Source organism: Cynocephalus volans, chromosome 8 (genome assembly GCF_027409185.1).
Source record: "Cynocephalus volans isolate mCynVol1 chromosome 8, mCynVol1.pri, whole genome shotgun sequence".
Lineage (NCBI taxonomy): Eukaryota > Metazoa > Chordata > Mammalia > Dermoptera > Cynocephalidae > Cynocephalus > Cynocephalus volans.
The window spans coordinates 143,402,437-143,430,000 of record NC_084467.1 but is presented as its reverse complement, the minus strand read 5'-3'; the positions used below and the strand labels follow the sequence as shown (position 1 = coordinate 143,430,000).

At 40.2% G+C, this 27,564-nt stretch overlaps 1 protein-coding gene across 1 annotated transcript in view; it reads left to right on the top strand.

Moving 5' to 3' along the window:
- The window catches only part of LOC134385166 (procollagen galactosyltransferase 2), a 111,557-nt gene that overhangs the window by 603 nt on the left and 83,390 nt on the right, over positions 1–27,564 (top strand). The gene's annotated exons all lie outside the window — the stretch shown is intronic.

Below are 27,564 nucleotides of genomic sequence, written 5' to 3'. Positions count from 1 at the left end.
TAAGGAGCCTGTGGCCGTCTTCCCTTCCAGATGCGACTTTGTAACGTAACTGCTGCCGGCAAAGGGGTCCGCAGCGGCTGGGGTGGCGACGAGTGCGCCGCTCTGACTTCCTGGTGCCCTGCTCCGGCTTCTGCCTCAGAAGCTGGAAAAGTGGCTCCTGGTTCTCCCGGGGCAGGGGCTGCACTTAGGGATGGAGGTTAGGCGGGGCCACGCAGTCATCCCACCCAGGCCACCACCGTGGACCCCGTCTCCTCCGACCGCTCCAGGCTGTCCCCGCTTGTGCATCCTCCTGGGCGCGTTCCTCGCTGCAGATGCAAACGGCGCGGGACGCCCTGGGGTACTGCGTTCAGGGGCGCGTCGGACCCCCCTCGGGAAGATAAACAACCAAGTTTTGTATCCGGAGGAAAGTCTCCTGGGCCTGGTGCCTGTGTTTGCCCTGGGGAGGGCCAGGGGATCCGTGGGGGTGGCTGCCTGCCCCACCTGTAGAACTCGATTCAGTCTCGCATGAGTCAGAGGGCGAGAAGTTGTTGGCCAGGTGAGCCGCTGAGGGGCCTGTGGAGGAGGAGGTGGATGTTGGCCAGGGGCGATGGGCTGTCAGGTACGTGGACAAGAGGACTCCAGTCATCGGAGGAAGACAGAGCACAGGCCACTCTGGAGCAGTTTCTGTCTTGTGTTGATAAAGGGAGCTGCCCGCAGACAAGACATATCCTTAAAGCAACAGTTGGGCGGAAAGAGAGGAGGAAGGATAGAAGCGGCAGCTGGAATTGGCCGCCTAACGGTACCTGGTGGGAGAGGTGCAGAGGTGTGAAAGCAAACATGTGATATAGTACAGCACTGTGCTATACACTGCCTTACTATGCATATACCCTGCTATACGTGACTGCCTCTTAGTTGCTCTTCTCAAAAGAAGTGTTTTACAATAAGGTCTTGGTCTTTTAGTTTTTAAAAACATTACAATATTTACCATAAGGAATTAGTGAGCGGTGAAGCAGATGCTGTGCACAGGTTTTGCTACCCAGTTTACAGACATTACCTATTTTATCACACAGCAAACTTCTAAGAAAAATGCTGTAATCCTTGTTTTAAAAAGCGAAGAAACTGAGACTTGGATCAGTTCAAAAATTCACTTAAGTTCACGTCAGAGAATTAATAAATGGTAAAACTGGAGTTTGAATACAGGCTTGTCTGTAAAGATCAGCCTAAATAGGCCATGGTGGTGGGAACATGATATAAGCAAAACTTTTATAAACCTATACATGGCAAATTAGGAGACTTGAATTGTTTGTCAATAGCTTGATATGTGATTTTGCGCAGGTTGGTTGGGATCCATAGGCATCAGTTTCCTCATCAATAAAATGAGAAAATTGGAATAAATGACTTCAAAAATTCTTTCTGGCTTTTGGGTTCCATGGATTTTGTGTTCCATGGATTTTGTAATATGGTTAGAATTAACCAGCATCAGTGTACATCCTAAATTCCCTGGATGTTCCAGATTATGTGAACATCGGTGTTCTGTTTAAGTGGGTAGTATTCCAGTTCTGCATAGACCTTTGGGATCTATTTTCCTTTATAGCCAGTGTTGGAAGGTTGAGGAAGAAGCCCAAAGCTTGGGTAAGGCCTTTGGCAACCCTTGCATTAGTCACTGAAGACTCTGAAAAATCTTGATTCTGTCCTAAAAATCCTGTGTAATTTATTAGATAATAATACAAATGGCAGTTTCTGAATAGTTCTTTATAGCTCTCAAAGTACTTTCATCAACTGTGTTATTTCATGTAAACCTTACTACCATTCTGTGAGGAAATAAAATTATCCCTATTTCACAGAAGAAAAAATTGTGTCTAAAGTAATTCACTCACTCACGATTGCATTTATTTATTAATTTCACAGATAGTAAAAGAGCTCACTGTGCTCGTAAGAACTTTCTGGCTTAATCTTCATAATAATCCTATCAGGTATGTACTACTATTATACCCTTTTACAGATGAGAGAACTGAGGCACAGAGAGGTTGTGCAGGCACATGCTCCTAATGACCTGCTTTTGTAAGAGCCAGCCAGGTTGGGGCTGAAAAAAGTTGAATAAGACAAATATGGCTCTTTGTACTGGGCAGTGTAAGGTGATCTAAATGACATTTAAAGGATTTGGGGGAGAGCCAAAGGATTTCTAAATCAGATTGAGGCAGTTGTTTGGTATAGAAGGTTTCTTGAAGAGTTAATACTTAGTTTGAACTGAATTTTGAAGGATGAATAGGAATCCACTAAAATGGGGGAAAGAAAGAGTATTCTAGAAAGCAGGAATAGCAAGGCAAAAGATGTTACTGGGGGCATTAACCAGAGTTTCCTCTCAGGAGAGTTAAAGCGGGTGGCAAATCTAAAGACTGCAAGTCTCCAAACTTGTATTGTGCCATAGGATCTCTCTGGAAATGCTGACTTCTAGACTGGCGCTAGGGGAATATTTGGCTGGGAAGCTTATGGGATATAATATTCCATGGGGAGGCAGTAGCTCAGTTTAGGATGTACAGCTTGGAGAGGCTTCTGCCAGTTGCTTACCTCTAGTTTCTCATTTCCAAGCTCTACTCAACATTCTGAGATACCAAAAGCTGGAGGAATGTCTGATAAGACTTCGCTCCTACATGGGTGGTTGAGAAGCCTGGTTCACTGACCACATTCAGACTTCTCTGTGATGTGATATTTTTTCTCACCTACAGTTCTGGACCAGGTCTGCACTGAGCATACAGGTGAAATGAGTATCAACAAATCGACCTGGAGTAGTCTGCTTTTGGAGCACAAGTGCAGTTATCTCAGTTAGCATCAAGTTTATTCAGATTAGCTTGAATATATTTTCGAGATACTTTGTACCAGCCAAAAGGAAAACTTTTTACGTTTACCTGTCTGATCTCAAAACCCAGCAAACTAATTGTTTTCCTTCAAATATCACAACTCTGTGATAAGGAACTAAAGAAGATATTCCTTGTGCTCAAATGGCAATCTGTACTATGTTTATGGGAGTCATTGCTGTGCTGAGGTGAAGGGAACTGTGAGGTATTGGGACATGTGGCCGTATTCTTCAGTGAGTTCTCTTCGATTCAGTGGAGCCATGAACAAGTGGCGTTAGCAACAGAGAGAAGGCTGACCTCATCCCCCTACCCAAGCCTAAGATAAGGGGAGCAAAGCCAAGTACCATGATAGCGAAAAGTGGAGCAGGGCACAAGGAAAAACATTTGGCCCAAAAGAGACATTAAGTTTGTCCTTTGCAGGACTTGCTCTTGCTTGCGGGAAGACGGTTGGGATTCACAGAATCTGTGCAGTCACAAGGCAGTAACTGCTAGGGCATTTCATTTGGTAGAGTTTTGAAAAGTGATATACTAAACTGGGAACTGTTCTGTGGATTTTTAAATAAAGAGATGAGTTTCTTTTTTTTTCTTTCTTTTTTTTTTTTTTTAAAGAGATGAGTTTCTGTTGACATCAACTTAAACAATGATAAGCTTCTACTTGTTCCAGGATTCTGGCCCCAACATTTTGCACACTCCTTTACCTCTGCATTGTTTGGGGATTATCTTGAACTTATCTTCACATTTTAATGCCCAACCAGTAGCAGTTTGGTGAATTTTTAACTAGATGCACTAACGTAAGTGTGTTTGTAAAATGTTCCAAACTACTATTAATGATAGTTTTTAGTACCAGTGGTGAGAATGATGTCATATGTTATCATTACAATCTTGACATTGAATGTTGTATGTTGTCCCAATGAATAGAAGTTTCAGCTTGTGGCTAAAATGTAAGTGATAGTTTCGTTCCCTTCTCTCTATTAGTCTGTTTTCCTCACCTTTTCCATTCTTTTTCTTATTTTACCCAACTTGACAGTTTAGTAGAGGAAAGACTATGCACATTTAGAGTCATAACAACTGGGGCTCAAATCTTATGTGGTTGTGGGCACATCAGTGAACCTCTAAGACACAGCTTCTTCATCTGAAAATGACTATTAATAACACCTGCCTCAAAGAATTATTTTAACAAATTATTGAGATAATGTATGTATAATATCTGTTACATAAATGCTGCTAAATAAATGATAGTTGCTATTTCCTATCCATTTTTTTTCTTTTTGTCCCATCCCCTTTAGCTTTCTCTTTCAAAATGAAGATTTTAAAACATGCTTAAAATGAACCTTATTTTCTTCCTTCCAAGAAAAAATTATCATCATAATGAAAATTAGTGTTTATGGAGGCAGTGTTCTGAACACTTTGTATAATAACTGATTTACTGCTGACAACAACTCCAGGTGGGAGGTGCCGTTATATTCCACTCTCTCACTTTACACAGGAGGAAACTGAGGCATGGAGAATTTAAATAAATTGCCTGAGGTCACAGGGCTAGTGCCTGGTGGAATCAGGATGTGATGCAGGAAGCTCAAGTCACAGACAGTACAGATGGTCTGTTTAAGATCAAGAAAGGATCAATTAGTTCTAGTTTTTGCTTCTGTCGGTTGACCCAACTTGGGAGGATAAGAGCGCTAGTGTTTCTTTCAAATGAGAATTGTCGCTTCTGCTTGAATGATGCAAGAGACTCTGTGGCTCCCTTCCGCTGTCTTGATCATTTCATCATTTAGCTCAGGCACTTTCTAGTTACTGAACTCTGCTCTATTTTGGTAGATTTCATAGAAGCAAAGTGAGACTAAATATGTGAAATGTACATAAATATGCAGGTCACTTGCTGTGATCACAGCGAAAAAGCAGCAGAAAGACGTTTCTCAAATATTGTTAGTGACAAATTATTAAGTCAGCACTATTCATACATATATTGGCTTCATACTGGTAAAACAGAATGTTAGTATTTCAGCCTTTTAAATTAGTGGTCTTAGTGTTGGTTGTCTCCTAATTCAACTTTCTTCCAAATGATTGTAGAAATCTGTCAATCCTCCTCCCAACTTCTAATTCCAAAACAGGTTTGGACCTCAGAATTATATATTTCCTTTTGGTAAAAGCTGAAGTGAGTAATAAATGTCACCAGTCCTATTGTTCTGGTTATGACACATTGTCTGCAGGATTAGAAAGGATGCATACATTGTCCTGGTTCTATTTTATTGAGTTCCACAGATGGGGAATCTAAAACAGAGGGCAGTTAAGGTGTTTCCCCTAGTAAATTACATAATGAATAAGTGTTGGAGAGAGATAACTGATTTCTAGATTTTAAATCATGGTAGCTGTTTTAATGCTGATTATTTTATAACAAATATCTCTCATGGTTTAAAGGAGCGCGTCAGCTATTCTAAACAGAGTTTGGTTTTACAGATTTGTCTTTAGCTCAGTTACGAAGTGATTCTTCCGCCAAGTTTCATTGTGGCGCCAGGAACATGAACATGTGCTTCTTCTGGTCCTCTGGCTGGTCTGTCTCTGGTGGTTGTAGGAATGAACAATGAAAGCTTTGTAACCAGGAAGGCTGCTGGTTGTGCCTTGGTCCTTTTTCCAACACTTAAATGTGCTCATGGGTCATATCACTGTGTGGCACTGTCTCCAAGTCTACAGTACAGAATAGTAGGACCATTATAAGGCTTATATAGGGACTGCAGAGGATAATTATAAGGTTCGTTTCTGCACATTCTTTGCATATAATAATATACAGTAAATTTAAAGCCTGAGAGAAAATTATTAGTTAGTACTAAATCTATTCCCTAGTTACCATATTATGAAGAAGTTTTACTGTATGTGTTTAAATTATAGCTCATATTCATCAGGAATTACAAAATGTGTGTATTGTGTATAGGTTTTAACATTTTTATTCTCAAAGGAGTGACTTGTTCATTTAATTGCAAGAGCATTTAATTATACTTTTTCATTTAATTGCATTTAATTTATATGTTGTTGGCATATCATAAATTACTGATATTTTTAAAAATTGGAATCCCTTAAGGTCCCTGTGAATTTAATAAAATAGTAATTTAATGATTTTAAGAATTTTCTCTCGACTTTTTCCTTTGTAAATTTAAAAGTAATACACTCCCATAATAAAAAATTCAAACAGTATGAGTGGGAATATGATAAAAAGTAAATCTTCCTTCTACTCCATATCACCTCCAGAGGTGAACAACATTAACAGTATTTTTGTGTTCTAGAAATTTCCTATGCATATGCATATATCCTTTTCATTTGAACCCAAATATGAGTGTTTTGTGTATCCTGTTTTGCATGAGTGTAATGTCTTTAAAACTATCTCTCTATCCCAGGAACTTTAAAAGTTGCCAGCCCACCTATACCCATGCCCCGGGTGGCACAGTAAAAGCCAGCTTCACTAACACCTGTCCCAGGTAGTTACTCTGAACGCCTCTCTGATAATACCCATTCTGCTCTCTTCTCCTTGTCTGTCTGGCCCCTAGAAAATCTGGCCCTAAGCCCATTAAAAAAAAAAAAAAAACCTTTTTGATAAAGTGTAATATGCATCCAAAAAGTACATATATCATAAATGTATAACTTGATAACTTTTCACAAACAAAACATGCCCATGTAACTAGCACCTGACCTTGCCAGACCTGCATTCCTGCACAGCAACTATTGTTGGGGCTGAGTAGCTGCTGTTCCCTGGACTCTGTCCACATAGCCAAGTCCCCATTTGACTGACATTGTATGTCCTTGCAATTAGCTCGCGCTGTCGCTCTTGGTCTTGACTTGCCTGACCCTTGTTGGCATTTGGGAGGTGACCCTTGCTCCTTCCTCAGGCTGCTGAAGGGGCCCTAGGACCCAAGCAGTAACTGTTTTTTAGAACCAGCAGACTTGGCAAGCTGCCAGTGAGTGACCTAGTGGTAAAAGGATCAGGATTGTATTACTTTTCCCTCAGGCTCTCCATTCCTCTGGTAGGAAAGCAGTATGTTAATGTTCATAAAAGTAAAAAAGGATCTCATTATGGGTAATAACTGAAAAGCCATGCAGAATATAAATAGAGTGGCTCTAATTAATTCACTGGAACTTGCTGCCATTCAGATCCATGAAAATGCAGCATTTGTGGTTGGTGGCATTAGCCAAATCTCTTGCGTGAATTAAACCTTAGATTTGGCTGGAGGGCATTTATTTTCCTTTCTAGGAGCACCATACAGGAATCCTTTCAGGCTTAGACTTTGAATAACAGCTTCATGACATCCTGCCAGGGCTGAACTTATGATTTTGTAACACATTTTATTTAATTGAGGTAGCAATTATTTTTATTTTTGTTGTTTGTCAAATTCATCAAGCTAAGGCCGGTCCTCTGACTTGTTGGTTTAACTGATGAGATTTTGTTCCTCTGCCAACGTAATGCAAAATAACCCCCCTCCTTCCAGTGTTTTCTGATTCATATTTGAGGACCCCTTAGAAGATGTGTATTTCAGAAATATGATTAATAACGTGAGTAAGGATCCTGTATGCCCTCAAGAGTATGGCAGAAGACTGAGTCTGAGAGCAGGTTACTGCTGCTGAAGCACTTTCATGAGTACCTGGCTTCATTGGCACTTTGCATGTGTAGAAATAGTTCTTTACCTCCTAGTCTGAACCACTTCAATGTCCATTGATGTATCAGGCTGGAGAGAAGAGGTTCCTTAAATAGAGCTTTCCCCATTTTGGTTGCCAAGCCCCCCAAAACCATGACGGTAACCCAAAGTGCCTATGTTTCCGACACTAAGGAAGTAGGACTCTTTCTTTCCAGATCCTTTTCTTTCTGAGAGTGGTTGTATATGTTTTGACAGTGGGGAGGGCAGTGGGCAACTACAGGCTTCTTATTCTCACAGGACAGAGACACGACTCTGAGAAAGCAAGTCTACGAAGTATGACGTACGTTGATTTGTGTTCTCCCTGAAAGCCATGTGAAGTGAGAAATGTTTGCTTTTCAGGGTCTTAGGAAAGGCAGAATTTTCTAGAGACTAATAGTGGAAGCTAAATTCCTGGAATATCTCTGAAGAATGTGGTTATGGACATCTGGGGCTGTGGCATTCCCAACACGAAGGAGTCCCTTGCTGGACGAATAGACTGCTTTTTGGTTTCTTGGCTGCTGGCCAGCCCCATAATCCTGTCCAAGCTCCACACACCACAGTGATTATGGTTTAGACCCGCCAAGATAGTGGAAAGTTGCTGCCAAGTGCAATCAGGCTTTTGCATGTCATTACCGCACCATTGAACAGTAAGCTTATCTGCAGCTCCCACGCTGCTGCTTTCTCTCTGCTAGGAGCAGGTGGGATAGGAGGGCATTCAGACAGATGGACATGTCTTGTGTTGCAGATGGATTTTGTGGAGTTTGTGTGTAAGGCTTGAAACAGCCAGGGTACTGAAATGTTTTAGGAAATTACAAGTCCCTCTCTGCCTTTTCATGATCTTTAAGTTTTACTAAGCACGTTGATTTTCATTCTAGAATTTTCACTTGAGCAGGATATGGATTTCTAAAACAATGGATTAAAAATATAATACATATCCTTTTTTATTCAGCCATCACAGTTTGTCTATGTGAATAAACCCAGGAAATCATGTTGAAATTAGCAGCTGAAGCAGCCTACAAGTGGTTCACCCCACTGGTCTAGTTCATTGCTGTTGAGTGGACCCTCATCACTGTGTTCTGCTGACCTTTCGGTATAAAGCTGCTAGGATTTGACTCGTGTTTCCCAAATACTGGCTCAGGGGCTAGTACATCTCAACACCTGAAGCATTTGTTAGAAACGTGGATTCCTTGGCCTCAGAAGCAGCCTCATTCAGTCAGATGGTCCACGGGAGGGGCCTGGGAATCTGTATCTGGAGCACACACACGTGTGACTTGGGTGCACCTCTTGGTTTGTGAACTACGGGAGATGAGCCCCCACCTGGCCCAGTCAGGACTAGGGGACTTTTACACAATGACCGAAAGTACAGAACATGGGATTTTCAGAGTTTGGAAAGTTGACATACTGTGAAATCTCCTAACTCCAGATTCCAGATGCTTAAGTCCTCAAAAAGGCCAAGGGGTTTTCTTGTTAAGAGAAGTAGTACAGGATCACACAGGAGAAGACACACCAGGCATGCATCATCTGTGTTTTTTATTAAGTCAAACACATATGTTCTCCCTCCATCCAAAAATGACTATTGAAAAAAAAAATTAAAAGCAGTGTCCTAAACTCTTTGCCTACTGTATGAAGCTCCTTGCACTGGGGCTCAGTATAAAATGGTACTCCCTCAAACTCTTCTTTTCTCAATGTATCTTGCCTAATGAGTTCATTAAGTATTTAGCTTTATAGAAGAAAAAGTATGTATTGATGAACGTCTTTTAATAGAGTGGAGGGAAATCACACCAGTGCATTTCCTTTAACTGAATAATATTCATTTGAGCCACTTCAGTCTCCATGTTCCCTAATCTTGGTTCCTTTGTTGCTTGTATTTAATTTTCTGGCCTTTGATTTTCTCTTCGTCATTCCATTAAAAACTCCTCCCCTCATTTGTGATACTGTAAACAGTCTATTAAATTAGTCTGTTTTTAATAGCTTGTGGCTCAGCCTTAATTACATGATATCACAAAGTCCCGAAGCCTAATGTCTTCACTAGTAATGAACTCAAAATATAATTTTTGGGAAATTCACACAGTTCTATTCTGCTGTACAAAAGATTGTTCTGAATTTGTTGCTGCTGTACAAACAAATGTTTTAAGAAGTTGATATAGTAGCGTTATTACAATTGCATGTAAAGCAGCCGCCTGTGGGGAAGATCACAACTCAGTTGCTAAATCTTGTACTGTTCCACATTGTATTTTCTTGTGTTCTTTTGTGACAGGACCATCAAAAACTCCATAGCAAAGGCTCTCGAGTTTATGCATCCATTTTCTTTTTAAAATACTTTTTCCTTTTCAAAAATGTGAGCTGCATTTTAGCATGTCCCACCAAGAAGACTATAATTACCTGGGATGAAGGTGAGCCTGGTGCATGGAAGGGGCTGTCACTAAGACGAGTCGCCTCTAGCTTAAAGCAGCTTCTTCCATTTTTTCCCCCAGTGTGCAAATATCATTGTTTTGTTATTTGTGTTGTCTTGCAAAAGGACTGGGAAGCATTCCTCATGACGGATCACTTTGAACAAGTCACTTATTCTCTCCGGGCCACAGTTTCTTCTCTTGTAGCATAAGGGAAATGTGTAGAATTGTGGTTCTCAAATGAAGCTGCTTATTAGAATCTTTGATAAGGTCTTTAAAAATACTGGGCCCAATACCAGACCAATTATCTGAATCTCTGGGATAGATCCAGGGCAACTGACATATTTTCAAAACCTCCCAAGGGGTAGTAATGTGCAATTAGGCTTGAAACCCTGTGGACAAGATGTTCTCTGGGGTCCCTTCCTGATCTGACATTATTCCCTTCTTCACACAAGTGACATATCTGAAGAATTTTCAAGAATCATAGCTCTGCATAATAGATGGTTTCTGGACCCTCAGCCCAACTTTAGATCTTTTTGGGGTGGCCTGAAAAATCTAATTTTTCTAGGAAGCTTGGGTATTTCATCCTGTTGTATACTGTACACAAAGTTGTTTGTTAATACTTCCTTTGGAAGGCATGAGCTCCGTGATGACTGAACTGCCAACGAACATGGCAACGTGAAGTCTAGCCTTGCTGGGGCACATACTGGAACTTCTTATGAAAGGGCTGTGGGCACCAGGTGTAGGAGCAGCATCAGCCAGGACTTCTTTGCTTTGGTACACAGATGGCTGCCACTTGGTTAAGGGAGCTGTGTATGTCAGGACTTCTAAGCTCATCTAGCTGGGCTCTGGCCAGCTCAGTATTCCTTCCTGCAGTATGTGTTTTGGTGTGTTGCCCGGCTTTGCTTTCAGGTTTTCTATTTCATGCTGGTGCAGGGGCTCTAATCATCTCTGGGCATTGAATTTCTGATGTTACTTTTAATGGCTTTGGAGTTTAGCTTCTTTTGTTTCTAGATTTGCATAAACAGTGCTGCCTTTGTCCTGCGGTCTTGACACAGCTTCAAAGCTTTGACTGGGCATCAAAGACACACTGGATCCTCATTTCTTAGGCATTAGGTTGCAGCAGAGCCAGTAGGTGACTGAAGGTTACAGCCCCACTTTGGGACCAGTTTTCTTTCCTCTCAGTCAAAGAAGATTAGATTAGATTCTGCCAAGTCCTCTTTGATAACGGTCCTGAATCTTAACAACTTTTCATAAGTAGTAAATAGTAGTGAACTAAAGGGGAACTGCTGGTCTTTGTCTGAAGAGGAAAAGACAGTAACTCACTAATATATGCCAAAGTCTCCCCGCCCTGTGAGAGGCAGGTGATTGAGTCTCTCTGGGAAGCATGGAAGCTCCAGGCCCGTTGGCCAGACCTTGCTACTGATGTTGGCTTTGCAAGGGCCAAACCCTCATTTTCCAGTGCATCTTATCAAAATAAAGGCAGTAATTGAACTTTCAGTTATCTGTGCATGGAGTGTCTGTATTTTGGATATACAGAGGCCAGTTTTGATAACAGGCAGTTTGGTCCAATCATCCAGTGCACCCTTTGTGTGTGTTTAGATAACGGTGCTTAATTTTGATCTCAACTCAGAAAAAAAGCTGAAAAGTATTCATCAACATTCCATACAGGGCATGGCAGCATCGATTATATCTGCTTTCTTAACTGCTTGGTATTTTGCATTGTCTATGCCATGCACAGCTGTATTTTCAGATATTCTTGAATTCTTTGCCTTGCCTTGGTCTCCTTATCTGTGCAATGAGTGTTGGATAGGCTGATCTTCAACAAAGTTCCTAGTAGGTATTTGTAGTTCCACCACTAATACCACAAAAAATGAAACAACTCACTCTGTTACCACCTCACTTAAGATGGCGTTTTGGCTTTTTTCTTTATTTGTACTTAGTTTTGACTTCTTTCAATACTTTTGACTTATCTGTGTCTCACATCCTTGGTGATTAGACTGATGATGCATGTCTACATAAAATTAAAAATAATTTTTTTGCCCTGTAACCTGCATGAAAATGCTTTTGTGAACAACAGCAGCAAAATGAAGAGCTGTGATGAGAAGAAAAAAAATCCAGAGAATTATGTCAGGAGAGATAGTTCCAGATCTGAAAACTGGGAAAATCATTGCAGTTGACACTAGGGATGGAGTATTTGCAGCATTTGTGTATATATTGCAGGTGACTGGTTACATTTGACTCTTCTCATGCATGAAAATAAATGCAAGTCCTCCTTAGAAGTTCCCCCCAACCTTTTTTTTTTTTTTTTTTTTGGAAAAGGCAACAATAGGAGTTTCACATTTGCTGTTGTGAAGAGAAAAAATTTACATGTTTGTTCTTTGCAAAAGCTGCTGGCCTGATTGCAGGCGGGTGCATTCTACTCAGTATACTATTTGAGAAAAGTGGCTTGCTTGCAGCAACGCTTTGGGGGTTAGGAGAATCTGGCAGTCGGAAGTCAAGTTGCACCAGGCTAATGGATTATTACACTGAAGTGATAGCTACTCCCTGTGGAAAGGCTGTATTTCACAGTGGTGTCACTATATCATAGAGATGCTAAAAACTGGTCCATAGCTGATGCCGTCAGAGGCTAGAAGTGTGAGTGCTGTGAAAAGTCCTTGTAAAATGAAGCTGGGCGGGCCGTGGCCTTCCTTGCTGATGCTTTAGTGTGGAAGTGGAAGAAAAGTCAGGGGAAGTGGAGATATGAGAGACTGGGAATCATTTGTCTCCTGATTTTGAATTTATATGTTACAGAAAGATAAACTCAAGAAGAAAAAATTTTCTTTTTCAAAGAGTTTTCCCACTGCTGACTCTTTGACTTACATTTCTGGGGCTCAGTTTCTAAAATCTAATTCTTCCCTTTCTGAGTTTCAACCAATAAACAAAAAAGCAAATCTTCTGCTGGATCATTGAGAAAGCACTGCTCTTTGGCTGCCTCCCTCAGGCCTCTCTGATCTTGGCTACCCAGCTGGTGCTCTCCAGCTGGAAGCTGGCTGCCTCCTTTCCCCCAAATCTAGTCCCAGCTGTTCTGTGTCTGAAGGGAGACTCTTCTAGGGCCTTGGGAACACTGGGGCTCAGGCATGGTAGCCTAGAATGCCCTAATGAATTTTTACTCTGATGTCATAGCACATGTGATTTAGTGGGCTGAGGGTGAAACCATTTCTGCTCTGAAATAAAATGGATTTTGAAGCTTTTCCCTTTCTTCCATGTAATCGAGTGCCTGAGATTTAAGTGTTGCTTCCCATCATCTGTGTATCAGTTGTCACATTTTAGGTAACAAATTGCCTTGGCATTCTGTAGCTTTGAGCTAGAAAGTAAATAGTTCCCCTGAAATGAACACTTTATCATTTTGATGTCAAAAGAGCATAGAATAAATAAATCGTAGTAGTCTCTGTTTTACCTTCTGAAATCATTTCTTTTTAGTGAATTTTTTGAGTTTTCATTCTAATTAAATCTCACTCCTGCTTTTACTACATCATAGATTTGGCTCCATATTCTCTTTTCCAGTTATTTCCTTTTTGTGTTTCAAGGAGATAACTTTCCAAGTTAGACTTGATTAATTTATTGATGGATTGATCTATTTATTTATCCATATAATTAGTTTTCGTGGTTGCAGTAGAAATTCAGCTGTCTTTTCTGAAATAATTGAGAGAAGTTCTTCTTACTTTCACCTTGTAAAATATGATTATGACTTTAAGAAAATCCAGACAGATAATTCTTGTTTTCAGCAATTAAAAAAAAAATTGCCTGCTTTGTCCTTCCCTGAGAAGACAAAGGTTACACATGGCTACAGTGTGTAGTTAATTTCACCGTGGGTGGTAAAATAACACACTATTCTTTCCAGACCCCTAAACAATCAACAGTTAACAAGTGAGATCATTTTTGGTAGAAGAATCGCATATGTCATTGTCTCAAAAGAGACATGGGCTGCAGATTCTGTCTGGGGACCTGCTTCCAAATACTTGTTCAGACTCCTCCCAGCTTTGTGTGAACTTGGCATTCATCCCACTTTGACATTTCAAAGAGGCTGAGTGCTGCACATTCGCAACTAAATACATAGTAAAAAAAAAAAACCAGTAACCTGTTGTTAAATACAAAGCGGAAGGGACAACAATAGTCATTTTACATTTCTTTGCATTTATTCTGACAGTCCATTTTGGGCTGCTGTAACAGAATACCACAGATTGAGTAATTTATAATAAAAAAATTTATTTGACTTACGGTTCTGGAGACTGGGAAGTCCAAGATCAAAGGCCTGTTTGCTGCACCATCCCATGGCAGAAGGACAGACAGGACAAGAGAGAGTGCAAGAGGGGGCCAAATTAGACCTTTTATAAGGAGCCTACTCTTGCCATAATAGCATTAATCCATTCATGAAGGCAGAGCTCTTGTGGTCTCATCACCTCTTAAATGTCCCATCTTTCAACACCTCTGCATTGGGGATCAAATTTCCAACACATGAACTTTTGGGGACACCTTCAAACCATATCAGTCACTAAAAAGAAATTCAAACTTTTTTTTCAGGCTCCTTAGAAAAGTAGAAAGCTTTGATTATTTCTTAAAAGTCCTTTAAATGTTGAAGTAATATGTGAAAAGATGAAGCTGCATGGATGTTTTCTTACCTTACCTCAAAGCCCTGCTTTTTAAAAATAGTAAACTGTAATCAGCAGTATGGTAACCAGCCTCTGTGATGTTCCCCAATGATGGTTGCCTTCCAGTATTCACTTCCTCTGTAACCTCCTCTCATGTTGAATCATGTTACTTCCAAGGTAAGATCATAAAAGGCATAGCAGTTTCTGCCATAGTCTCATGAATTGCTTGCTCAGTGGATGCCAGACCCCATGCCCATGAGGACTTTCAAGCAGTCCCAAGGAGAGGCCCACGTGCAGAGGAACTAAGGCCTGCAACCCACAGCCAGCATCACATCTAAGTACCACCTCATGAGAGACTCCAAGTGAGAACGCCGTAAATGCCTGACCCACACAATCTAAGAACATAATGAATGTGACTATTTGAGGTGCTGGAGGTGCAGCCATAGACCCTGCTGTTATGGAGCTTGTGGTGTAGTGGGGGAGAGAGGTGATAAACAAGTCATTGAACAAACAAGATGATTTTAAAAGATATGTGCTAAGGAGAAGGTAAAGCAGTGTGATGGGGTAGAGCTTTGATAGGTAAGGGAGTCAGAGAAGACTTTTTGAGAAGGTGATATATGAGCCAAGGCCTCAGGAATGAGAAGGATCCACCTTGCCAAGGTGGTAGGGAGCGTGGAGTGGAGGAAGCCAGGGAAAGTGTTCACTTGTTGGAAGAAAACAAAGAAGGTTGGAATGGCTACGTCTGTTTCAGACCTACATCAGATTTGCCTTCAGAATAGCATGCTGTTCTTTGAGCTGCTTCTTGGGAGAAATATGGTCAGTTTTCAATATCCTGAACAAGAGTATAATATGTTTTTATTTTTTTATTGTCAATTCATTTAACTATACAATTTAACATCCACCAGGGAAATAATTTATGCTGTTAACCTTTGCCAGCAAATTCCCTACTTGAACATCCTGGGCATCCTGATTTCACAGTGGAATGTTCTTAGGACTTTTGGGGGGCTGCTCTGTTGTCAGTGCCATTACTAATAGGACTTGGGGGGACAGTACTAATGAAAAATTAAAGTGCTTTATTTGAAAATAACAAACTAAAATTAAACAAAACATACTCCCTCAACAATAAATGAAGACATTCTGCACAGCCATCCAGTGAGTCTAAAAGCCAGGGGATGGCTAGATGTGCTCATTTATCTCTTCTCTTACTTAAAACACCAGGTAGGAGTGTTGAAAGGACCTGCTAAACTTATAGCATGCATCATTGGATTTTAGGTGAATTATTTGCTGTTCTTCTGTGTTTCCATTTGTTTTCATTAGGCGTAGAATAAAAATTTGCAAAAATGTAGAGCAGTGTTTTGGATCCTGCTCTGCATCTTTTCACAGAAATCATTAGAACACAGTCCACTTTTGATGTCCTATATCCTAGGTTGACATCACAGCACATCTCATCTTGATTAAAATTTCTCTGATTGGCTCTGGGTTAAGCAGAGCAATTTGTTGTGGGTTTGCTTCAGTTTGTGGTTAAATTCTGAGTCTCAACTACAGGGTATTATACCTGTTAAAAACTTGTTTTCTATCAGTTTCAATTGTTTGAGGCTTTAATTTCCTTATCATTTAAAACAGGAGTGAGATCACCAAACGTAAAGAATGTGAATTAAAAATAATCTGCTTTAGTTAAGTATTTATTTTCTATTTAATCTCCTAGTTCATCAATTAATAAACAGAGGACATTGTCAGGCCCCAGCACAGGCAAAGAATACTGATTACTGATTTAAAAGGAAAACCCTGTAAATCAATATTCGAGTTATGTTTCCTTCATAAACCCATTAGCTCTATCCTGGGGGAAAGTGTCAATGAGTAATTATTTCAGACCAGTGAGCTCATAGCTGTCTGCTTGGCAAAACTCAGCTCTGGTTTCTTCATGAAAAACAAGATAACTGCCAGGATTTTTTTCTGTCTCATACCTGAGTCCTCACAAGTGCTGCTTTTCACCCCATAAGCTGTAGGTATGCTTTAGGTCAATGGCATTTCCTCTGCCTCCCACATAGTGCGACCAAGAAGTGAGTTGATATTGAGAAACCAAAAATCAGAATAGGAAACAATGAATCATTTATTTTAAAAAGGAAAGGCACACATATAGGGGCCATAAGAAAGGACCTCAGCTGTTCAAATTTGAGTCTAATCTCTGACAAAATAATAATTTTAATCTGGCTTGCTTTAAGCAGATGTATGGTTCCACATCTAACGGACTCTGTTTTTTAAAAGGCTGCCCCTGCTCCCCTGCATTTGGCATTCTTGCTGCTTGCTACTGGTAGAAAATATTTGTTCCTTCTCAATTTATCCTGATCCCTGCTGTCTGGAGAATCTTCTAGCATATTAATTTATGACTTTGGGAGATCGCATGTTCATTTCTGTTGGGGCCTCTGTGCCAAATTTGGCTCTAAAATATCTCATGCCTTTTCACTTAGGTATTTTGCACAGTATTACTGTTTATATCTTATTAAATATTTAGATTTTCAAGGTAAAGTGCAAAATGAATATGGTCTGAAAAAGATTTAGTGTTCCTTGACTTTATTAGCAATGAAAAAGTTTCTTATGAATGAAATCATTGTTCAGATTTGCTTTCCATTTTGTTTACTTTGTTTCTGAAGATATTTTGAAACCCTGATATCTGGGAATGGAATTCTTTATATGCTTCCTAGGGAAGGAAGTATAACACACCAGTTAGAATAATTACCACTAGAAAAGAAGTACTCTTCCTCATCCAATAATACTATAGGGCAACAAATCACTCACCCCACCAGTTCAAATACAGTGGGATGGGAAGAGGAATGTTCCAGCTGTGTGAGTTAACCCTCTCAGATATAATTTTCAAAGGTAATTTTGTTAATATATATGATAATTTAGGTAATGATATTCTTAGAGAATAAGTTTTAATTAATGTATAATTGTGTCTGCTTAATGTCTTTATTGTTGTATGTGAATTATTCTTCTAAACAGTGTGTTAGAAGAATTTATTATTTATAAATTATAAATACCTGCAATTTATACCTTTCATTTAATAATGAGAGCTAATAGTTATTGAACATTTACTATGTACCAAGCATTATAATAACAGTTTCCATGAATTAACTCATTCAGAGTTCACAACCCCAGGAAACATATATTATTAGTAGTAGCCTCATCTGACAAAGAGGAAACTGAAGCTCAGACAAATTAAGACTTTTCCAGTGCCACATGCTTAGGGCAGATCGGTGAACTGACCCAGGCCTTGAGGCAGGTTAATTGTGAAGCTAATGAAGCTTGAACTTCAGTCCCCCCCCCCCCGAGGGGGGCATCGTAATGTTTCCACATTTATTTTGGTCAAATCTGAAAAAGGAAATATTTTATAAGCAATCAGCTAAGACCACTTAACCAACTTCTCCTCCATCACACTTCTTGTCTGGGGTGGTATTGGAGTGGCCGTGGGCATATCTGTGATCTGGTTATGGGAGATTGACTTGGGGATGCATCTAGTTCGGAGTTGGTGGAATAATGTGGTTCACAGCTACTTTCACATATACTTTATTACTCTTTTGGTCCACTCGACATACAGGTGAAGGACCACCGGCTCTGTTGTATGGCTGGTATCAGAGGTAAGAATAGAGGAGAAACAGCAATTGAATCTTGTCTCTGGAAAATATTTCCAATCATTAGACAGGAAAAATCTTAAGTGAATTGTTTAGTTCTCATTAAGGCCTGGCCAAATCAAAACTGTTATCAGAAACATACTCCATAATGTAGTGAATACAACTGAATATAATTATAAATGTGCCAGACATATTTTTTTTTCCCTCCTATAGGAATCACATGAAACAGAAGATACCAGAAATGCTGTGTTTGAAGAGCACAGGCTGTGGCAGTACCATAGAAAGCATGCATGTTTTCTACATTGCAGCACCTCCTGCTGTGTTCTAGCAGATCTCATGCATCTTGGCCTGAGAGAGTCTGGCAGTTCCATTTGAGGCAGCACACAAAACTGTTACCAGCACAGCAAAATGACTTGAAAGTTTTCTAAACTGTTATTAATAAAAAGCAAATTTCAATCAACTTTGATTGAGGAAAGGCCAAATTATATTTCTAGTCTCTCTATAGGAAAAGATATAAATATTCTATAAAGAGTTTGAGAATATGTAAATAAAAATGTTAAGAAAGTAGATTTATAGAAATATGTCAGACAGTTAGTTATTAAGATATTTTTCTGGGTTTTGGAAGTTTGTGGCATTTCTCAGCTTCAAAACTTTTGTTATAACTTATTTTTTCACTTGAAATATTCACTTTATACATTTTTATATAAATATTTTAAAAATCCATTTTTTAGATTTAATTTTACATTTGGAATTAGGTATCCCTTTCCTTAAAATGTGTTCCTCCAGGTTATATGGTATGTTAAAAATTTGTGGAAAAATGGAATTAAAATATAATATGAATCTTTCCATGAACTTTTTGAAGTACCCTCGTATAAGCTTCAAGCTCCACAAGAGCTAGATTCAACCCTGCCCAGGTCCTTAGATGTAAAATTCAGCACCACAATGCCACTTGAGTGGTAGAAATACTCCTTTTAAATCCTTGTCTTTACTTTTCATTGCCTCACAAACCAGCTGTTCTTTCCATTAAAGTTCCGTATTAGTGCTTTCTGAATTAATGACGGTTAGCCTTATTTAACACTGAAATCTCACTGCTGAAAAAAGTAGCATCCCCAAATTTGTAGTTATGAATAGTATTTTAACACCCACACTAATTTCCCACAATAAAACTTTCTGCAAACATTTCAAATGGCTGCTTTTGCCACACTGAATTGGGCACTTCTTAGCACAAGAAGTCCCACTCCAGGCTTGCTGTATAATTCCCTACTGGATCTTTGGTGTAGTTCAGTGACGTAAAAATTTTAGTGATGGATTATTTACAATCAAAGTGGAAATATCTAAATTATTTTGATGCTGAAATAAATTTAATAATCGAGGGTCCTTTCGTGCATAAAAACTCATTTTGCCACATTTTATTAACTGTGCACCACCTCTGAAACCACTATGTGACTATAAATAAAGCCACCCATGACAATTTGAGCCATGGAGTGAGAATTCATTTTTATGGTATCACCTTTGACATTTTAAGTTCTTTAGCGTTCAGTAAAGTTAATAGTGACTGTCAATAAATTATAATGAGTTAGAATTTCTAATACATTTGAATATCAACACATCTATGGCATCCCCAGCTGGGAAATCAGATCTCTTCACAGTTTCACATACATGGCTTTTGATTTAATTTGCCAAATCCTGTACACTGCTCAGGAGGTTGTGCTGTGAACTCCCTGTCTTGTCATCTGCCGCTAAATCATCACCTCTCCTTCACGTCAGCCTTAGTTCCTTCTGCAGCTTCTGTCCTGCTTTCAATAGAATGACTTCATGGCAGAGGGCCAGGGATCTGCTGTGTGGGACCGCACAGCTAAGAATGTTCCACAGGTACCAAAGCAGGGCAAGTGAGGCACAATAGCTGCATTTCACCAAGTTAGAAGGCATGCGGAGCTGACCCCGTGGCGCACTCGGGAGAGTGCAGCGCTGGGAGCGCAGCAGCGCTCCTGCCGCGGTTCGGATCCTATGTAGGGATGGCCGGTTCGCTCACTGGCTGAGTGCGGTCACAAAAATGGACAAAAAAAAAAAAAAAAAAAAAAAAAAGGCATGCAAACACGTGTAGTCATTCTTTATATATTCGTTTACTAAAGATATCACGAATCTTTCTAATGGCAGGAATTGGACTCACAGAAAGTGAGTAAAATACTGCCTCTCTCTGCCCTTTGGAAACCCAGCATCGCAAAAGAAGCATAGTGCATGCGGGAACAAGGCCCTGTTCTGAGAGCCTGGAAGGGCATTAAGACGAGGTTGGCGGGCTGAGCCCGTGGCGCACTCACGAGAGTGCAGCGCTGGGAGCGCGGAGACGCTCCCGCCGTGGGTTCGGATCCTATATAGGACTGGCCGGTGCACTCACTGGCTGAGTGCCGGTCACGAAAAAGACAAAAAAAAAAAAAAAAAAAAAAAGACGAGGTTGGCAAATCAGTGAGAGCTTCACTGTAACCGCCACAGTAATGGCCATACCAAAAATGGCCGCAGGATTAGATGTGTATTTGCCTTACATTTACATGGGATTTCCCTCTGACACAAACCTTCAGCTCTCTGCCTTCTGCAATCTGATCTTGTCCTCTTTAAGACCTGCTCGATCCTTCTACTTGCTACCAAAGTCCCCTTTGGTCTTTAATTCCAAGTTGAAGTCTGTACCAATTGCAAATATCTTAGATTCCTTGCTCCCTTGTCGTTTTGTTTACTCACCTAGAAAAAGCCCAGTCCCAGGTCAGTCCTCCTGCAGCCCCTGCTCTGAGTACTGTTCATCCCCTACCCGTGCTCAGGCTAATTTCCCACACAAGGTGAACTGTCCACTCTCAAGTGGGCCTGAAGCTGCCCAGTGATCCTTCTGCTTCCTTAGTCAGCTCTTGCTCTTCACAAGTGTCATCACTTCCACTGACATTTTTAATAGATCACCTTGCTTCTAAATTCATCAATAAAATGGAAGCCAGCCGATGAAGATGATCTGTTTCCTTGCCTCCTTTAATCCTGTTGTGATGGAAGAGAGATTTCATCCTGTCTAAAGGAAACTTCTCAGTTTTAACTCCAGCTCCCATCCTCTTCCTTGACTCTGTCCTCCCTCCAGCCTTTGTCTCATCTTCTTCCCTGTACTTTTGCATTAACTCAGCAGATGTTTATTTATCACTTGTGATGTGTTAGACCTCGGGATGTAAAGGGGAATGAGACACAGTACCAGCCCTCGAGGACTTGGAGTCAAGTTTCTTGAGAGAATGGTCTACTTTCGCCTCTTTTGCATTCTCGCGTGCATTCATTGCTCAGCTGGTTTCCATAATCTAGTTTCCACACTCTGCACTCCACTGAAAGTTTCCTTGCCAAGCTCGCCAGCAATCACGGTCACTAAATCCATTGGCACTTTGACAACTTCTCTTCAGTGATCTTTCCGCTGCGTTTAATCAGATGGACCACACTTCCCTTTTTTACAGCAGACGATTCCACTCTCCTAATTTTCTTCTGAACTGGTTGTCTTTTTTGAGGCTTACTTCTTTCTTATTGCGTGTTTCTTAAAAACAGTGCTCTCCAGGGATCTAGATTTGTCCTTTTTTCATGGGACAGCATCACCTTAAGTGGTTTCATCTCTTCCTGTAGCTTCAGTTTCTAAATGTATGCTGATGACCCTCAATTCTTTATTCTATCCCTGATTATTTCTCTTGAGCTCAAGACCTAGCAGCCTCCTGGCTTCTTCATATGGATGGTCCATAGATTCCTCTAATTTATGTCTCAATCTGAACTCACCACCTGTATTAGTTCATTTCTGTTGCTTATAACAAAATACCCAGAACTGGGTAATTTGCAAAGAAAACGAAATTTAGTGCTCACAGTTTTGGAGGCTGGGAAGTCCAAAGTTTAGGGAACACATCTGATGAAGGCCTTGTTGGTGGTGACAGTGATGCAGGGGTCTCACATGGCAGAATGGCAGAGGAAAGAGAGAGACTCTCATGTGCTCTCCTTTTAAAGCCCTCAGAACCATGCCATGACCATGATCATTAATCCATTCACTACAGCATAGTCCTCCCAATCTAATCACCTCTTCAGGGCCCCAGCTTTCAATTACCATAGTAAGATTTTCCACTGTAAACAGTTACAGTGGGGATTAAGCTTCAGTCTACCTCTCTGCCTTCTGATTCCTTTGCTCAACCAGCTCTATCTCCCATGTTCCCACCAGCGTGTACCCATTTGCCCAAAACAGAAACATGGACTCTCCCCCACCATCAATAACAAATTATTTGTCAATTCTGTCAGTTCTTCTTACTTAATCCTCTAAAGTTTTTTCAGTTTCCCTATCCTCTCTGTCACTTCCTCAGTTCAAATCACCATCATCTCCCATCTCTTAATGGTGTGTTCTGCCCTCAGTTTTACCCACCAATCTATCCATTATCCACAGGGCAAGCCACATGAACTTTCTTAGATGAAATCTGGCCATGCTACTTGCAAACCTTCAGTAGCCTTTGAGGGTAAAGTCCATGTACCTTGCAATGGCATGCAAGGCCCTTCAAGATGTAGGGATTCTGCTGGTTTCTCATGCCTAGTCCTTCCCCACTTCTCCCTTGTGCCTTGTGCTGTGATCATATAGAACTGCCTTCCAGGGGATCACAGCTCCTTCTGGCCTCTGGGCCTTTGTAAATGCTCTTTGCTAGATCCCAATTGCCCCTCTCCACTATTAATTTGCCTATTTTTCAAAGCTTGTAATAGACTCTACCTTCTCTCAGAAGGTTCTTCCAGGCACTGAAATCTGGGCCAAGACCTCTTTTGTGTGCTCTCATGCATCTCCCATGACATTCTTGTAACCTTTTTTAATGGTCTGTTCATGCCTTTGTATCTGCCCTCTAGGCTCAGCTTCTTAAGGCCAGGACCTGTCTTCTTATATCCCCAGATTTTAGCACTGAGGCACTTAGAAGGAAGGTTCTCCATAAAGATTTGGAAAAGGGTAAATAAGTTATTTTAATAGATTCTCACATCATTACCCACTTTATTTATCTGTTCATTTTATGATAAAACTGAGGTCCCAAAGATGACTAATGGTTTTCTCACAGTTTTTCAATGGTCTGATTACAAAGATAGGCTCAAAACTGAGATCTTATACCTTTTTCCAGAAGCAGGAAAGTTGGAATTTTCTCCTGTGGGACTCTCTTTCCTTTTGAACTCATTTCGTGATGGCGACAGAGTGCATTTTAAAGTGCACAGTGAGAATAAATTTCAAGTTTATTAGAATTTCCACATCCACACTGAAAATACACAGTTTCTTTATCATGGTACTAAGTTCAATAAAAGCAAACTGTGATTCATTGTTTAAAGAGTCACTCACACTCATTATGAAAATTAGATTCAATATTTTTTTTCTGTCTCTTAAAAGGAAGGATTTGGAAATGCGACCCATCATCCTGTTTTCATGTGGTTTAGAAGAAAGCGTTTTTCTCCTCCAGGAATCCTAGATGCTGCAGGATACCACACACGTGGTTGGACTTAAATTTTGTGACTATCAAAATCTCTGATTAAGTCGTTTCTTTATTGTGTTTGTATCAGCCATATAGCATTTTACAATAAATACTTATAAATATATTTGCACGAAAAATGCTTATAAGGATAATGGGTTAAAAAGTCATTTGCACTCACCATCCTAAAGAAGGAGGCAGAGAAATACCGTAGGACTGTGGACACACAATGGGCTAGACCTAGGAGAGATTTGGGGGAACCTCTACTCTCTTTCTTTTGTTTGCTATTCTATTTTTGTTTTCTTCTTTTTGTAGAAGAGGAGTCTGAGAAATCCATCTTCAGCAGGTGTGAGGAAGGACAGATAAATATCATTTTTTTTTTCCTGTCCTTTTCCTTCTCTTCTTCTATTCTCATTGGAGATTACAGAATTATGAATTATAATATTTTTGGTTTACATGTCAGTCTGGGAACATATTAATCAATAGACCAGACTGCTGTCCACTTGCAGCTCACATATAGGCTTTATAGATAGAAATTACACACTCTAGAAGTGAGACAAGACCGACACGGAGAGAACTGCATTCTGACTGTTAACTACATACTTTCATTGAGAACAAAGGGGGACTTTAAGATTGTGACCCCTTGCATTACTGAGACAATGCTCCCTGGCTGTGTGTTTAAAATGATGAAAAAGCATAACAGTTGGTTGGAATAAGGAAGTCGGTTTTGCGGTTACTGGCTCGCATGTTAAACAAGAGTTGGTAGTAGGGATGGAGGCTGTCTGGGTTTCTTGTGTAGCAGATGGCAGCAAACTGAGAAGGGAAAGGCTTTCCGCAGACAGCGTTGAAGGTAACTGGAGGTTGGATTTACTCTAGAGTGAGTTGGAAAGAGACAGGAGTTGTAAATAGCAGATGGTCTCCAATAGCTGTTTCTCTGAGGACAATTTCTCTTTCCCAGTTAAGTTGTCAGAGAACTGTGTTGGAGAACCAGTGCAGAAATGAACGCTTTACTGGTCCAGATTCCAGCTCTTGTTAAATAGGCTCCCACAACAAACCGTGGGGCCGGCACTTGCAGAGCTAACATTCCCTTAGAACTGTGGACAGTGTCTTGCGTGTTTGACTCTAGGTAGGGACCTGCACACAGGAGAGAGAGGGGATGTGGATTTTATTGTTCTGACAAGGTTTTGAATCATTTCCTGAAAAAGTTGAAATAGTCCTTGGATCTCCACGAGCTTCTTTAGTAGACTGTTGCCACTGGTAATTATATGTCAGGTAGTGGCCTTCTCCCAACTCACGGTCCCTCGCTGAGCCACAGCAGGTGACCCTGAGAATTGAAACAGAACTTGCTCTCCACTGGCCTGCTGCCTCGGCTTCCCCTGGCCGGAGGGCACTACCGGCTTCCTGCTCAGTGGCTGCCATCTGTCTCCTGGGAGCTGATGATCATTTGTTTCAGTTGCCCCAAATCTGAACAGAAGATTCTGTGGGCGCTGCTGTGAGAGGTGGCCAGTACTTTTGGAGCCAAAACTGACCAAGTCCGAAGGAACCTTGATGCTCTTTCCTCCAGGAGTTGGTCAGAAGCAGGGCATCTGGCAGCTCTTGGCTCGCAGTTTTAGTTGCTCTGTCATTTTCCTTTCTGTCTTCGCAGTAACCGCTGTTCTTATGGCCGTGCTTCTATGAGATTCTCCTTCACTCAGGCCTATGTGCCTCCTCATTTGAGAAGAGAGAGGGGAGCCTGGTGGGGGGAAGATGGGAAAAATCTCTTTGTTTCTGAAAAACATGGTCTTTGTCCTTAAATCATGATGTCTTTGGAGTTCATTTAGCTCCTTCCCTAGTGAGCCTTTTAGGGTCTTTGCAGTGGTTTGCAAACATTGGGTGATTATATAGCAAAGCTGTCTGTGGCCGTCAACCTCTCTCGTGAGGAGACACAGTTGGCAGATACCCTTAGCAGAGATTCCAAACTGGACGCCCATGAACCAGGTTCAGTCTGCAAATGAATTTTGTTTACATACCTGCTCTTTTTACATTGCTGATATTTACGAATTTTCTATAAAAATCTGGATTTCTGGCTTCTCTTTAGTAATTGGAAGCTTTGCCATCACTGCGCCTGAATTTCCAAACGGCAGAATAGTGACTGCACCTTGAGTCAGAGTATGTGGTCTCTCACCTATGTCATCATTTACAAGACTGGCTGGTGCCTGTAGATGTCTAGGCACAAAAACTAGACCCTAGAGCCAGGCCATCTAGAAACCTCCCTATATCCAATGGAGGACTCTGCAGGATCATCCCCCTTGATGAAACTACAGCAACTGGCAACTCTGAATCTGGAAAACGGACATTGTTATAACTGATGAGTTTATGAAAACTAGTTATGCCTTTGGGATGTTTGATGCTTTAGTGTTACTTAATCCCCTCCGCTGGGGAAAGCCTTGACTTGAGCTCTGGGTGACTACAGAACACGAGCAAGAGTATAATGCATAGACATTATGTCCAAGAAGCAGGGAGAGACCTCATATTTTAAATATTAATATTTAATATTTAAATTAAATTTAATTAATATTTAATTATTTACTATATTAGTTATTTATTAATATCAAGCATCCCCAAGACAAGTCTAGTTTTCATAAAAAAATATTTAAAATATTACTTCTCTCCCTGCTTCTTGGACATGATAATAACAAATATTAAATTTAAGCCAAAATCTTCCCTTTTTTAAAACTCTCTATCTCCATTGACTTCTTGGACTATCACTACTAGTTCTTGATCCTCAGTGATTTGTAAAAAGTAGTGTTGTCTTCTGCTGACCGTATGAATATAATTCCCAAGGTGATATACTCATAACTCTCCATTTAAAATCCAAAAGAAGCACAAAGGCTGATGTTTTGATGTTTAGAGGAAGTGAGGGAGATTCACATGGAGGGCAGAGTGTAAAACAAGTAGATGTAATTTGAAGAGCTGCCATTACAATCAAGGCTTATGAGCTTTCTGGAATAATTGGCCAAATGTAATGCACATGGCTGAGAAAAAGACCAAGATAAGGATCATACATCTGTTAATTTACTTATACTGCCCCTATTTCCAAAAGGATTTGAAGGAATTATGTTGATTATTAAAACGTCGATCTCTTAGTGAAATGCAATTTCAGGAATGCAGAAACAGAAGGAAATTTTTGTTGCTCTTAATTCACATCTAACAAATTATGTTTAATGCTGACAACTCCTTCTGATCTGGACTTCATTCAGGTTCATTTCTCAAGGTTTGGAGATTAATGTGTTGGAACTCCTAACACTGAAGTTTGCAGGTTGACTAGTCTGTATTTCTCACCTATTAGATTTTTATTTCTCAATTTGAGAACAGAATTCTTTTTAATTGCACTACAACCGTAGAAGTTGTATATACAAAAGACTTTCATGTGAATTACCTATTTTTTACTTTTTATTGTGAAATAAATTCAAACATTATAGAAGAGTTGCAAGAATAATACAAAGAACTCTCATATGCCAACATTTTGTTATATTTGCTTTATCATTTTGTCTCTCTGTGTTTATGTATATTATTATTTTTTGAGCGACTAAGAGAGTTTGCATACCTTATGCCCCTTTACCTAAAAATATTTCAGTGTATTTTTCCTAGAAACAAGAATTTTTTGTACATATCTGCAGTTCAGCTATCATATTCAGGAAATTTAATACTGATACAACACAGACACACCTCAGAGATATTGCAGGTTCGGTTCTAGATGACTGCAATAAGGCAAATATTGCAATAAAGTGAGTCACATGAAGTTTTTGGTTTCGCCGTGCATATTAAAGTTATGTTTACACCATACTGTAATCTGTTAAGTGTGCAATAGCATTATGTCTTAACAGAACAATGAACATACATTAATTTATGAATACTTTATTGCTAAAAAATGCTTACAATCATCTGAGCCTTTAGCAAATTGTA